This window comes from Gossypium hirsutum, chromosome D13 (assembly GCF_007990345.1).
Source record: "Gossypium hirsutum isolate 1008001.06 chromosome D13, Gossypium_hirsutum_v2.1, whole genome shotgun sequence".
Taxonomy (NCBI): Eukaryota; Viridiplantae; Streptophyta; class Magnoliopsida; order Malvales; family Malvaceae; genus Gossypium; species Gossypium hirsutum.
Window position 1 is genome coordinate 35,567,380 of NC_053449.1, and position 11,122 is coordinate 35,578,501.

An 11,122-nucleotide genomic window follows, 5' to 3' on the forward strand; every position below is an offset into this window, starting at 1 on the left:
TCCATGGATTATGGTTGTCTCTGTGTCAATTGGTGATTCTATTGAATTCCTATATAGGGATGAGAGGGAAGTTGATCAAGCCTTGAAGTGTTGCTAGAATTAGGGGCTATGCTATTATTCGATGGTGAATCCCGGATGGTGTTTTATGGGGTTCTATCCATCGTTCCATTTTCTACTCCAGAGCCTCTTAAATAAAAACTAGGCTTTGACATGGTCACCTCAATCTTACCTTTAGACAATTTGAAAATCGTGAACTATAAACATAACTGCCATTTATACATATTCAACATTAGCATTAAAATCTTCATTGCTTTCGGACTAATCTGCGTTATCTTATCAGAATTGTAATACAAGAGCAAAAATATATATATTATTTCCAAAAGTTCAAACTGTTTGGTCCTCTAAACCTTAAGTTGGTTTTTCCTGTGCTTACTTGCGAAAAATTTATGTTCAAAGTGTCGTTGTGGGTTAGTTTGAAAAGGGGAGGGAAGTGGTGGGATTGGTTGATGGTGGCTGGAAAATGGGAGGAAAATGAAACGAGTTTAAGAGATTGATTTTGGTGGTGATTGGATGGTGAGAAAGTGAGGGAAATTTGAGGGGTTGACAAAAGAAAGAAAGACGAAAGATGAAGTGTAGAAGCAGGCTAGAGAAAGAAAATGAAAAGAGAAGAAAAGGGGAAAATGAAGGAAAATAAAAAAAGAAAAAGAAAAAAGAGCTACAAGAGGATGCCATATGGCAATGCGTGATTGGCCAAATCTGCCACATCAGCAAAAATTTAATGGCGTTAGACTCGGGTATCAATTTAGTTGACAAAAAAAGTTCAGGTACCAATCCGGGACAAAAAAAACCATAAGTACCAATTTAAGAGAAGTGGACAAGTTTGAAAACCAATTTTATATTTAACCCTTTATAAATATATGTATCATATTTATGTATTTAACTAAATATGTATTATTTTAAAATTTTAAGTACACAAGAAACGTCAACAATTTTATTTAAGTTCTACTAAATTCTTCGTGGAAAAGTTAGAAATGACTTAGGTAGATAACTCTTTTAACTATAAGTTGAACTTTTTTTGTTAGTATTGATTTTATATATGGGTCAAAAGGACTTATTGTTATTTTAAAACAAATTGGACTAAAATATTAAGTTGAACAAATGATTTTGGGTAAAAACTTATGCTCACTTAAAATATATGTCAAGGTGGAGATTTGTTGAGTATGACTCCTATTTCAGTCAAATTTGAGAAATAATCTTTTAGTTAAACTCTATTTATTTGTTTCAATCAAGCTCTGATCAGTCTAGATTATTTTATTATTATTTGACCTATGAATTTAGCCTATAAATAGGCTCTTTTACAACCTTAAAAAATACACCCATTAGAGATTAGAACTCATAACACTTTTAGAGAATTTTATGTTTACGTTTTGAGGGTTCTTTTTTTTCGAGTTTTCTAGGTTTAGTTTTTTATCTCCATTTTTTGTACTCTTCGTTCTTTTTCCATTATAATAAAATTATATTTGCCCGTGATTTTTTATCCTCTTTGGAGGGGTTTTTCCACGTTAAATTTGTGTGTTCAATTTCTCAATTTATTTCGCTATTTTTTTTACTTGTTGCTTAATCGGGTCGATCCCAACAAGTGGTATTAGAGTTAGTTTAATTTTCATTGATCAGCCCATTCAGAGATGGTAGCAACAAGGTTTGAAATTGAGAAGTTCGATGGTGAGAAAAATTTCAATCTGTGGCAAGTTCAAATGGAAAATTCTAGTTCAAACTGGTTTAAAAAAGGTTGTTACCGGAAAAAAAGCCTGAGAATTTAAATCAAACAGAATAGGAAGAGCTTGATGAAAAGGCCTTGTCTGCAATCCAGTTGTGCCTCACAAATATGGTATTGCAGGAGGTATTGATGGAGAAGACCTCATCCGCCTTGTGGAAAAAGGTAGAAACTCTTTAGGTGACTAAGTCTCTGGCTAACTATTTAGTGTTGAAACAACGTCTATTTACGTTTCGCATGAACGAATGTGAGCTTCTTAGAGATCACATCAGTCAATTCATTACTCTTTTAAATGATTTAAAGAATGTTGAGGTTCATATTAACAATGAAGATCAGGCTATGGTATTATTGTGCTATTTATCCCATTCATACAAGTCTTTCAGGGAGACCCTGATTTATGACAGAGACAAACTCTCATTCGAAGATGTGAAGAGTCATTTGTTGAGTAGAGACAAACTCGACAATGAGTTTGGTTTGGATAGAAAGGCAGATAGGCAAGCTTCCATTTTGGTAGCATCAAAGAAATGAGACAAAAGGTGTCACTATTGTAAAAAGTTAGGTCACGTCAAAGTAGATTGTTAAAAACTGCGAAATAAAAGAACTACTGGGAGTAACGAGGAAGATGTAGCTAAAGCTAATTTGGCTGATGAAAGCGGTGATAATTTCTTATTAGTGTCAACGAACGATAACTTCAAGCTCACGTCTGAGTGGATCCTAGATTCGGGATGTTCTTTCTACATGTGTCCCAATAGAGAATGGTTCTCCACATACAGTTTGGTTGAAGGTGGAGTTGTGCGCATGGGAAACGATTCATCTAGTAAGGTAATTGTTATTGGTACTATTAAAATTAGGATACATGATGGGACCATTAGGACACTCTCAGATGTCAGGTATGTACCTGATTTACGAAAGAATCTTATCTCCTTGAGTATTTTAGACTTGAAAAGTTGCAGAATCAACATCGAGTCGAGCGACATTAAAGTATCTCATGGAGCTCTCGTTTTGTTAAAAGGTAAAAGAACCGTCAGTCTTTATATTCTGGAAGGTTTTATAGTGACTGGTGAAATCAAACGTCCCTCGTCCGTTACGAAGTCGAATTTAACTCGTTTGGAGCGGAGGCAACTTGGCCATAAGAGGGAAAAAGGTATGACCGTTTCGTTGGAGAGAGGTTCTTTTTTGGATGCAGGTTTTGAAAAGTTAGGGCATTGTGTACGTGAAAATCAGACTCAGGTTAATTTTAATTCGGCAGTGTACAAGTCGAAGGCTAGAAGTCTTCTAGTTTCTAAGCACAAATTCGACTCCATTAATAGGCTTGTGGCGGGTTTCGGCAAAGATGACATTGTGGAAATATGAGTCAAGGTGGAGATTTGTTGAGTATGACTCCTATTTCAGTCAAATTTGAGAAATAATCTTTCAGTTAAACTCTGTTTATTTGCTTCAATCAAACTCTGATTAGTCTAGATTATTTTATTATTATTTGACCTATGAATTTAGCCTATAAATAGGCTCTTTTACAACCTTAGAAAATACACCCATTAGAGATTAGAACTCATAAAGCATTTAGAGAATTTTGTGTTTACGTTTTGAGGGTTCTTTGTTTTCAAGTTTTCCGGGTTTAGTTTTTTATCTCCATTTTTTGTACTATTCGTTCTTTTTCCATTATAATAAAATTATCTTTGCCCGTGGTTTTTTTATCCTCTTTGGAGGGGTTTTTCCACATTAAATTTATGTGTTCAATTTCTCAATTTATTCCGCTATTTTTTTTACTTGTTGCTTAATCAGGTCGATCCCAACAGAGCTCGATTTTTTTTCAATTTTATTATTATTTTTATGTCAACATAAATATATGCATTTAATTATTTTATTTTATATATTTAATTTAAGTAATTATTATTACATATAATTAAAATATATAAAAACTATATTTGTATAATGTTTAAAAAATAAAATTAACAATAAATTATATTAAGACAAATTAAAAAATTCAACTTTCACAAAACCATAAAAATAAATACTAGTAGTACTACAAAACATTTTAATGTTGTCTACCTTGGTTTTTTTTTCAATCTATCATCATCTTCTTCTTCTTTTTAATTATAATTTGTCATCTTGTTTAAATTCTAATGCAATTAATTTCATTTTAACATCTGATCCTTTATTTAACTTGACAAGAAAAAATGTTTTTAATATCAAATAAGAGAAGTTTTTTATATATCGAATATTAAATAATAAAATAATAAAAATTAAACATATTGAAATAATAATTGAAACCAAATTTTTTGTGATTAAAAATAACTTTTTGAATAATACTAAAAGTTTATTTTTGGATATTTCTCTTACTTGAATGAATATGCATTTTTAATATCTCTATATATAGTGATTAAATATTAATTTTAATTCATATATTATTATAATATCAATTAAGTGGTCATCAAATTAAAATAATGAGTATAATTTATTATAGATTCAAAGTATAATTAATGATAATAACTGTATGAAAAAGTTTTTAATAAAATAAAGATGATTAATATTATTTTATATAAAATACTATTAATAAAATAATTATAATTATAATTTTATAATAATAATAATAATACTTTGTTATATTTATTTGAAAAATAGCATGTAAGTAAAAAATGCTTGCAGTGGTTTTATTATTTTTATGTTATCCAATTATATTCAATGGATTAGTGGTTAATTAATATTATATTTATTTTTATCACATAATAATTAGTAATATATTAAAAATTATTATTTTAATGTCAATTTAGTAATATAAAGAATAATGAAGAGTATTTTTGCTAGTTCAAATGCTTCTTTAAACTCGTGCTTTTATATAATATATACATAGATAATATAATGTTTTTTTTCCATGTAATGTAAATATTTAAAAAATGAACTTTATTTATATTTATAAATTTCATAAAATAAAAAATATATGTTATAAATAATTAAAAAATAATATGAGGGATAAATGAATTCGAGATAACCATTTATAAATATGAAGAATGAAAGCATAATTTCAAGCTTATATTTTGAATCAATATATATACTATTAATTTCATAACTCAAACGCAACTAATTCATTATCATTTTTAATCACAATGCTAACAAAATTTAAAAAATAAAAAACAAAAAGTTATATGTGAAAATCAGTTTCAAATTTAGATAAATTATAAAAAGGAAAAGTAATGAGATATCAAGATAATTTGTTCATTTCATAGCCTAAATTATATCCCAATTATTGAAACAACCTTAATTTTGACAGCTAGACTATTGGTGACAACTTGTACTATAAAACCTGTAGGTAACAACTAGATTCAACATTAGAGGTTGGTGTCCCTCAAAAACAAACATTAGTGGTTGGTGGCTAAGTTAAGAAAGATTCCGACTGCCAAGTGATTGTCAACTTCTAAAGTAAACCATATGTACAACCTGCTCAATTCAAATATATATTATATAGCCAACATGTCTTTAAAATTCACACTATAAAATCTCATAAGGAACATTGATTGAATGTAAAAGAGAAAGGGAAAAGAAATTTCTATCGTATTCAGCACATGGCATTGTTACCATCCAAATCTCTAGTGTTTACAGTCCGTAGGCAAGAAGCTGAGCTCGTCGTCCCATGTGAGCCAACTCCTCATGAGTGTAAACCACTCTCAGACATTGATGATCAAGAGGGCCACCGATTCCATGTCCGAGGGTTCCATTTTCACCAGAGCAACCTTTCCATGAAAGGGTAGGACCCTGCTAAGGTCATTAAGGAGGCATTGGCTAAAGCTCTGGTGTTTTATTATCCATTTGCTGGTAGATTAAGGGAAGGACCTAACCGCAAGCTCATAGTTGATTGCACTGGTGAAGGTGTCTTGTTTATTGAGGCTGATGCTGATGTTTCGTTGGTGGACTTTGGTGACGAGCTTTACCCACCATTTCCTTGTGCAGAGGAGCTTCTTTACGATGTCCCTGGTTCCAACGGTTTGCTAAATTCTCCATTGTTGCTAATCCAGGTATTTGTTTTTTTAAACTTTATTCTTCTCTAATTTATACACAACATGTAAGGAGTAATCCACTTTACTAACATCAAACTATATTATTTTTTTACATATCATATATATTAGTTTTTTTACTTGTGGGGTGTACGGATTGACTATGTATATCAATTAAAATGTATTAAATATTATTTATTTTTTATATTTTTTATGAATATATGAAAAAAAATACAAATTGATTATTCAAAAAAATATTGTTAAAACCAATAAGGGCACGTTTGGTTCGCTGTATTGGATTAGAGGTGTATTGGATTAGAGGTGTAATGGATTAGAGGTGTATTGGATTAGAGGTGTAATAGCAAATCAACTGTTTGGTTGAATGTAATGGAATAGAGGCGTAACAGTAATCTTGTGTTTGGTTGAATGGAATAGAGGTGTAATAGCATAATGGAAAAAAAACTAAAATGACTAGAATACCCTTACCATAAATTTGTTTTGGTAAATGATTATTGTTATTGTTATTTAAATTTTAATAAGATTATTAATATCAATAATAAATAATTTAATCATATTTAAACATAATTATTATTAAATATATTATAATTAAAATATATAATTTAATAAAATTCTTAATAATTAATATTCTTATATGAATTTACTCAAATCATAATATATGATACTATAAAATATAAATTAACATAATTATTATTAAATATATTATAATTAAAATATATAATTTAATAAAATTCTTAAAATTAATATTCTTATATGAATTTACTCAAATCATAATATATGATACTATAAAATATAAATTAACATAATTATTATTAAATATATTATAATTAAAATATATAATTTAATAAAATTATTAATAATTAATATTCTTATATAATTTAATAAAACAATTAAGCAAAGATCCATTAAAACATGTTTTGATGTTTGATACTACAATAGAGAATACAAACAAAAGAACCCATTTTTGAAGCACGCATACTTTTTGAAGCATATGAAATTACTGCAAGTTAGAGCATATGAAATTAAGCAAAGATCCATTAAAACATGTTTTGAAGTTTGATACAATAGAGAAGACAAACAAAATAACCCATTTTTATTAGCTGACCAATAAGTCCATTGGCAGATTTTACTCTATATTCTAGCCTAGTACTCATCCCCTTCATCTTCATCTCCTTCACTAGATTCCAAGCCCACTTCTTCATAATCTTTCTCAAGAGCAGCCAAGTCTTCTCTAGCTTCAGAAAACTCACCTTCCTCCATACCCTCACCGACATACCAATGCACAAATGCACACTTTGCATACATCAGATCAAACTTATGATCAATAGTATGAGCACCAAATTTGGTAGCCATAACCAAACCAGAATCAGATATGGAAACCATCTCCAGCAAAAATCAATGCAAACTACAATTTCCTGAAAAAAACTTAATACATTAGACAAATCTTTGATCAACTCAAAGAACAAGAAGGTTAAAACGTGATATCAAGATGCCAATATTCTTTGTTTGCATATCTATCCAGTGCATAATTCGAAACAAATACTCTTCAATAGAAAATAGTAAAAACCATTTTTCTCAAATATATTAGACATATGAGAAAGAGGAGGGCAGACAACAATATAGGTTAAGAAATTCTAGATTGAAACACCAAAAAATTCTACATATGCTACAAAGAAATTCAACAACATTTTGAATTGTGAAAGACCAAAAAAATCAAAACACTTCGATAAGAAAGGGAGAAAACATTAAACTTTTTTGCGGTTCTATTTCTAACCCAAAAAATCATTAAGAAAGTGCTTGAATTTTCAGGAATCATATTAAAATGATGCCCAGATATCCAAAAGGGAATAAGAGGATTTATAGAACATAGAAATACTCCCTATATGATCTAATGCAACAAGTCAATAGAAGGCAGCAATATTGTAGCTTATCAACCGAGAACCCCATTGAAAAAAGAAAGAAGAAAAACTGAGTCCTTTTTAAATGTTTGAGGGTGTGATTGAGGAGGAGTACAAGAGCTTCAGTAGAAATGACAAAAGAAAAAAGATACAGTGCAGAGATAAAGACTAGTATAGTAGGTAAGAAAGAAAATTTGATGAGAGAGAAAGTGAGAAGTTATACCAGCTTGAATAGATAGTATAGTCCATATAGGAGGATCAATATAAGTCGTACTCCATGAACTTCCATTACCAAATTGATTGGGGAATTGGATTTTTCCTGCAATAATATCAAAATCGATTATATCAGGAAGAACTAGATAATATAACAGCTAAACATGAAAGACCATTACAGACAGAGTTAACTTGTAACTTATGCTACTCGGTTCACTCTTTCCTCTTCGTTTTTTCCGAGGGAAGTCAACAAACATGAACATGGCTAAAAGGCAACACTATTTCTACTATCAAAAGTAAACTCAAGAATTTTGTTGCCAAAAAGTTTTACATTTTCTAAATTTGTTTGCTTTTGTACCCAAATTCACTTTTTTTTCTTTTTGGTTCCTAAAGCAAGTAAATAGCAGAAGTAACAAACACTGGTACATAATAAACAAAAAAATGATGAACAATTTGGGGAATAATCCAAATAATTAGCATTCTAATCTAAGAATTGGAACTCTCTCAAATTTAAAAGGATAATACGGGCTTGATCAGATTCAATGTAGCGTCACTGAATCGAAATTGGATTCAGGAAAAATAGCGAAATTAACAAAAATGATCACAAAAATTTAAAAATTGAGAAACATACTGGAAAGAGAGAACGGCAACGGAGTGGCGATAGCCATTGAAGTTGTTGGAGGAGAAACAGAAGTGAAGATGGAGTGGGAAGGGAGGCGAACTCTCCTTAGCAAACTAACGGCAGCTTTATGTAGATACATCTTCTGCTTTTGCAGTACGGCGGATTTCTACCCTCAATATTTTTTATGATTCTGAAATAAAAGAACACAAAAGAAACTGAAATAAAAATGACCCAATTATTTTTTATGATTCTCAAGAGCAAAAACAACCTCAATAGGCATAATTAAATCCAAATTAAAATAACATCCATGGAATTCAATACAACAGAAATTAAAGGAGAAACAAAAAGAACTTGGAACCTTGAAGAAGGTGCTGGGTAGGAGAAAACTGGAGAAAGCAAAGCAAAGGAAGAAAGCAAAGGAGAAAGCAAAGCAAAGAAAAGAAAAGAAAAGAAACGGAGGGAGCAAATCGGGCGAAACAGAAGAGGCAAAGGGGAACAGAAGAGGCAGAGGGTAAAACAGGGAGGGTAAAGTGAAGCAGTACCTAAACTGAGCAAAAGGGACGGATTAGAAATCGGTGAATTTCACCGATTAGGTCAGTAATGGTTTAGCCCCGTAATAGTAATACATTGAACCAAACAACGGATTAAAGGCGTAATAAGTGGGGCCCACCGATTAGGGGTGTATTGGCATAGCCAATACACCCAACCAAACATGCTGTAAAAGTTTTATCCACACCTTGGGGCGTGACGTTTAAAATAATAAAAGAAAAAGTAAGTATAATTTGATAAATTTTAAAATAATTAAAAATTGATCTAAATCTTTTTCATTAAATGTCAGTTATTTATTTGTTTTTAATTTCTTAATAAATCTTTTTCTACTTTAGTAAAAACTAAATATATAATTAATTTTATTTTTATCAATAATATTAAGGAAAACAACATATGAGAAATTACTTTAAATTCCATGAGGGTTTAGTGGGAAAGAAAAAACATATTAGATTAAAGTATGTGATATTTTATGAATAGGATAGGATAGGAGTGAAGATTTAAAAGAAGATTAAGTTAAATTTTGATAAAATATAATATAAGTTTGTTGAGAGATTGAGAATTTGATAGCGACTCCTTGTTAGTGTTTCATACTCACCAAACAAATTATTCATCTAATTGTTTTTTTTTATAAAGTTAATGATATTTCCTTCAGATTTGTCGATGCAACTATTGTATTAATTTCACTACAAATTCTTCATTTTCTAAGGTTTTACTTGTTACGTTGGTGGATGATTGCAGATATGTACCTCGAACTTTAAAGTTTAATACAATTTCAAAGAGGGAAATCATAGTGCTAATGCAGGGCGAAGTTAAAATTTTCTTTTAGGGGGTCGAAATTAAAATGTAATTTTTAAAGGATTAAATTAATTTTTTTCATTTTTAGGGGGACCAAAGTATAATTTTACCTTTACTAATTTAAAATTTTAAAAAATTTAAAGGGCCAAAATGAACATTTTTCCATTTTAGTGGGGCCGAGGCTCCAGCCAGTTCCCCTAGATTCGCCCCTGTGCTAATATAAGGAGCTATTATCAATTTAATTCCAGTTCTAATAATTGTAGGAATGATTGCAATGAGCGCCTTGAGGCCATCATATCTTGTATTAAGGCCGAGGCCAATGGACCTCCAACTATGAGACCTGTGTTGTTAACTTATTTTACTTTAATCTAGTTCCTCTTTTCTACTTTTTTTTTCTTTTCAAGAAATTTTTATTTTAATATTTCTCATAATATCACTTGCCATTTACTAATAATCGTTATAATGAGCACAAATTGTGTGAACTTCTCAATCATGGGTCACAACTTAGGCCATTAACTTCATCTTCATCTTCTGAGAAATTGAGGTGAAATTTCAATAATTTTAGATAGTAAAGGGTCCTAGAAGGATGTGATTGAGATCGGTTTCGAAATCAAAGCTCAAAATTGAAAGATATTGGTATTTTGATTTTAGAGAGTAAATTGAATAAAATGAAAAACTTTAGGGGTATTCAAAAAATGAAGTTAAACTGGTACATGCATATTATGGGGTGATATTAAAATGTTTGGTATTGATAAATTGAATTGAATAATTGTATAGATTGATAATTTGATCAAATCGGGGATAATCGGGGAAAAGCCAAAATTGCTGAGTAGTGCTTAAAGTTCATCTCATTTGTTGTTTTTGTTAGGTAAGCTCATATGGTATGGCTGTATTTAATTGTTATGTATTTAAATTATGAATATGTTTATGTTAGGTTGAAATTTGGATTGTTTGTGATTTGATACAAAAGGTGAGATTTAGACTAAATTGTAAAGAAATGTATTTATATATACGTGTTAGAAATGTTTGGGTGAACTTAGTAAAGGTTTTGTGCACACTTATACGGATTGATTGTCAAATATTACCGAGATCCAACATTTTTTGCAAACTCAAAGATACATATGACACATGTTTAGCTTGGACTGGTAACTTGATGTCATTTTAAAGGTTTAACCGGGACTAGTAACCTTACATGTATATTTTTAGCTTGACTAAGAAATTGTATGTGTCATTAAAGGTATAGCATGAATTGCTAACCTGACAC

General features: G+C 30.1%; 1 pseudogene; it reads left to right on the plus strand.

Moving 5' to 3' along the window:
- The first annotated feature begins 5,273 nt into the window (after positions 1-5,273).
- Positions 5,274-6,792, plus strand: LOC121224956 (benzyl alcohol O-benzoyltransferase-like; annotated as a pseudogene).
- The last annotated feature ends 4,330 nt before the right edge of the window (positions 6,793-11,122 follow it).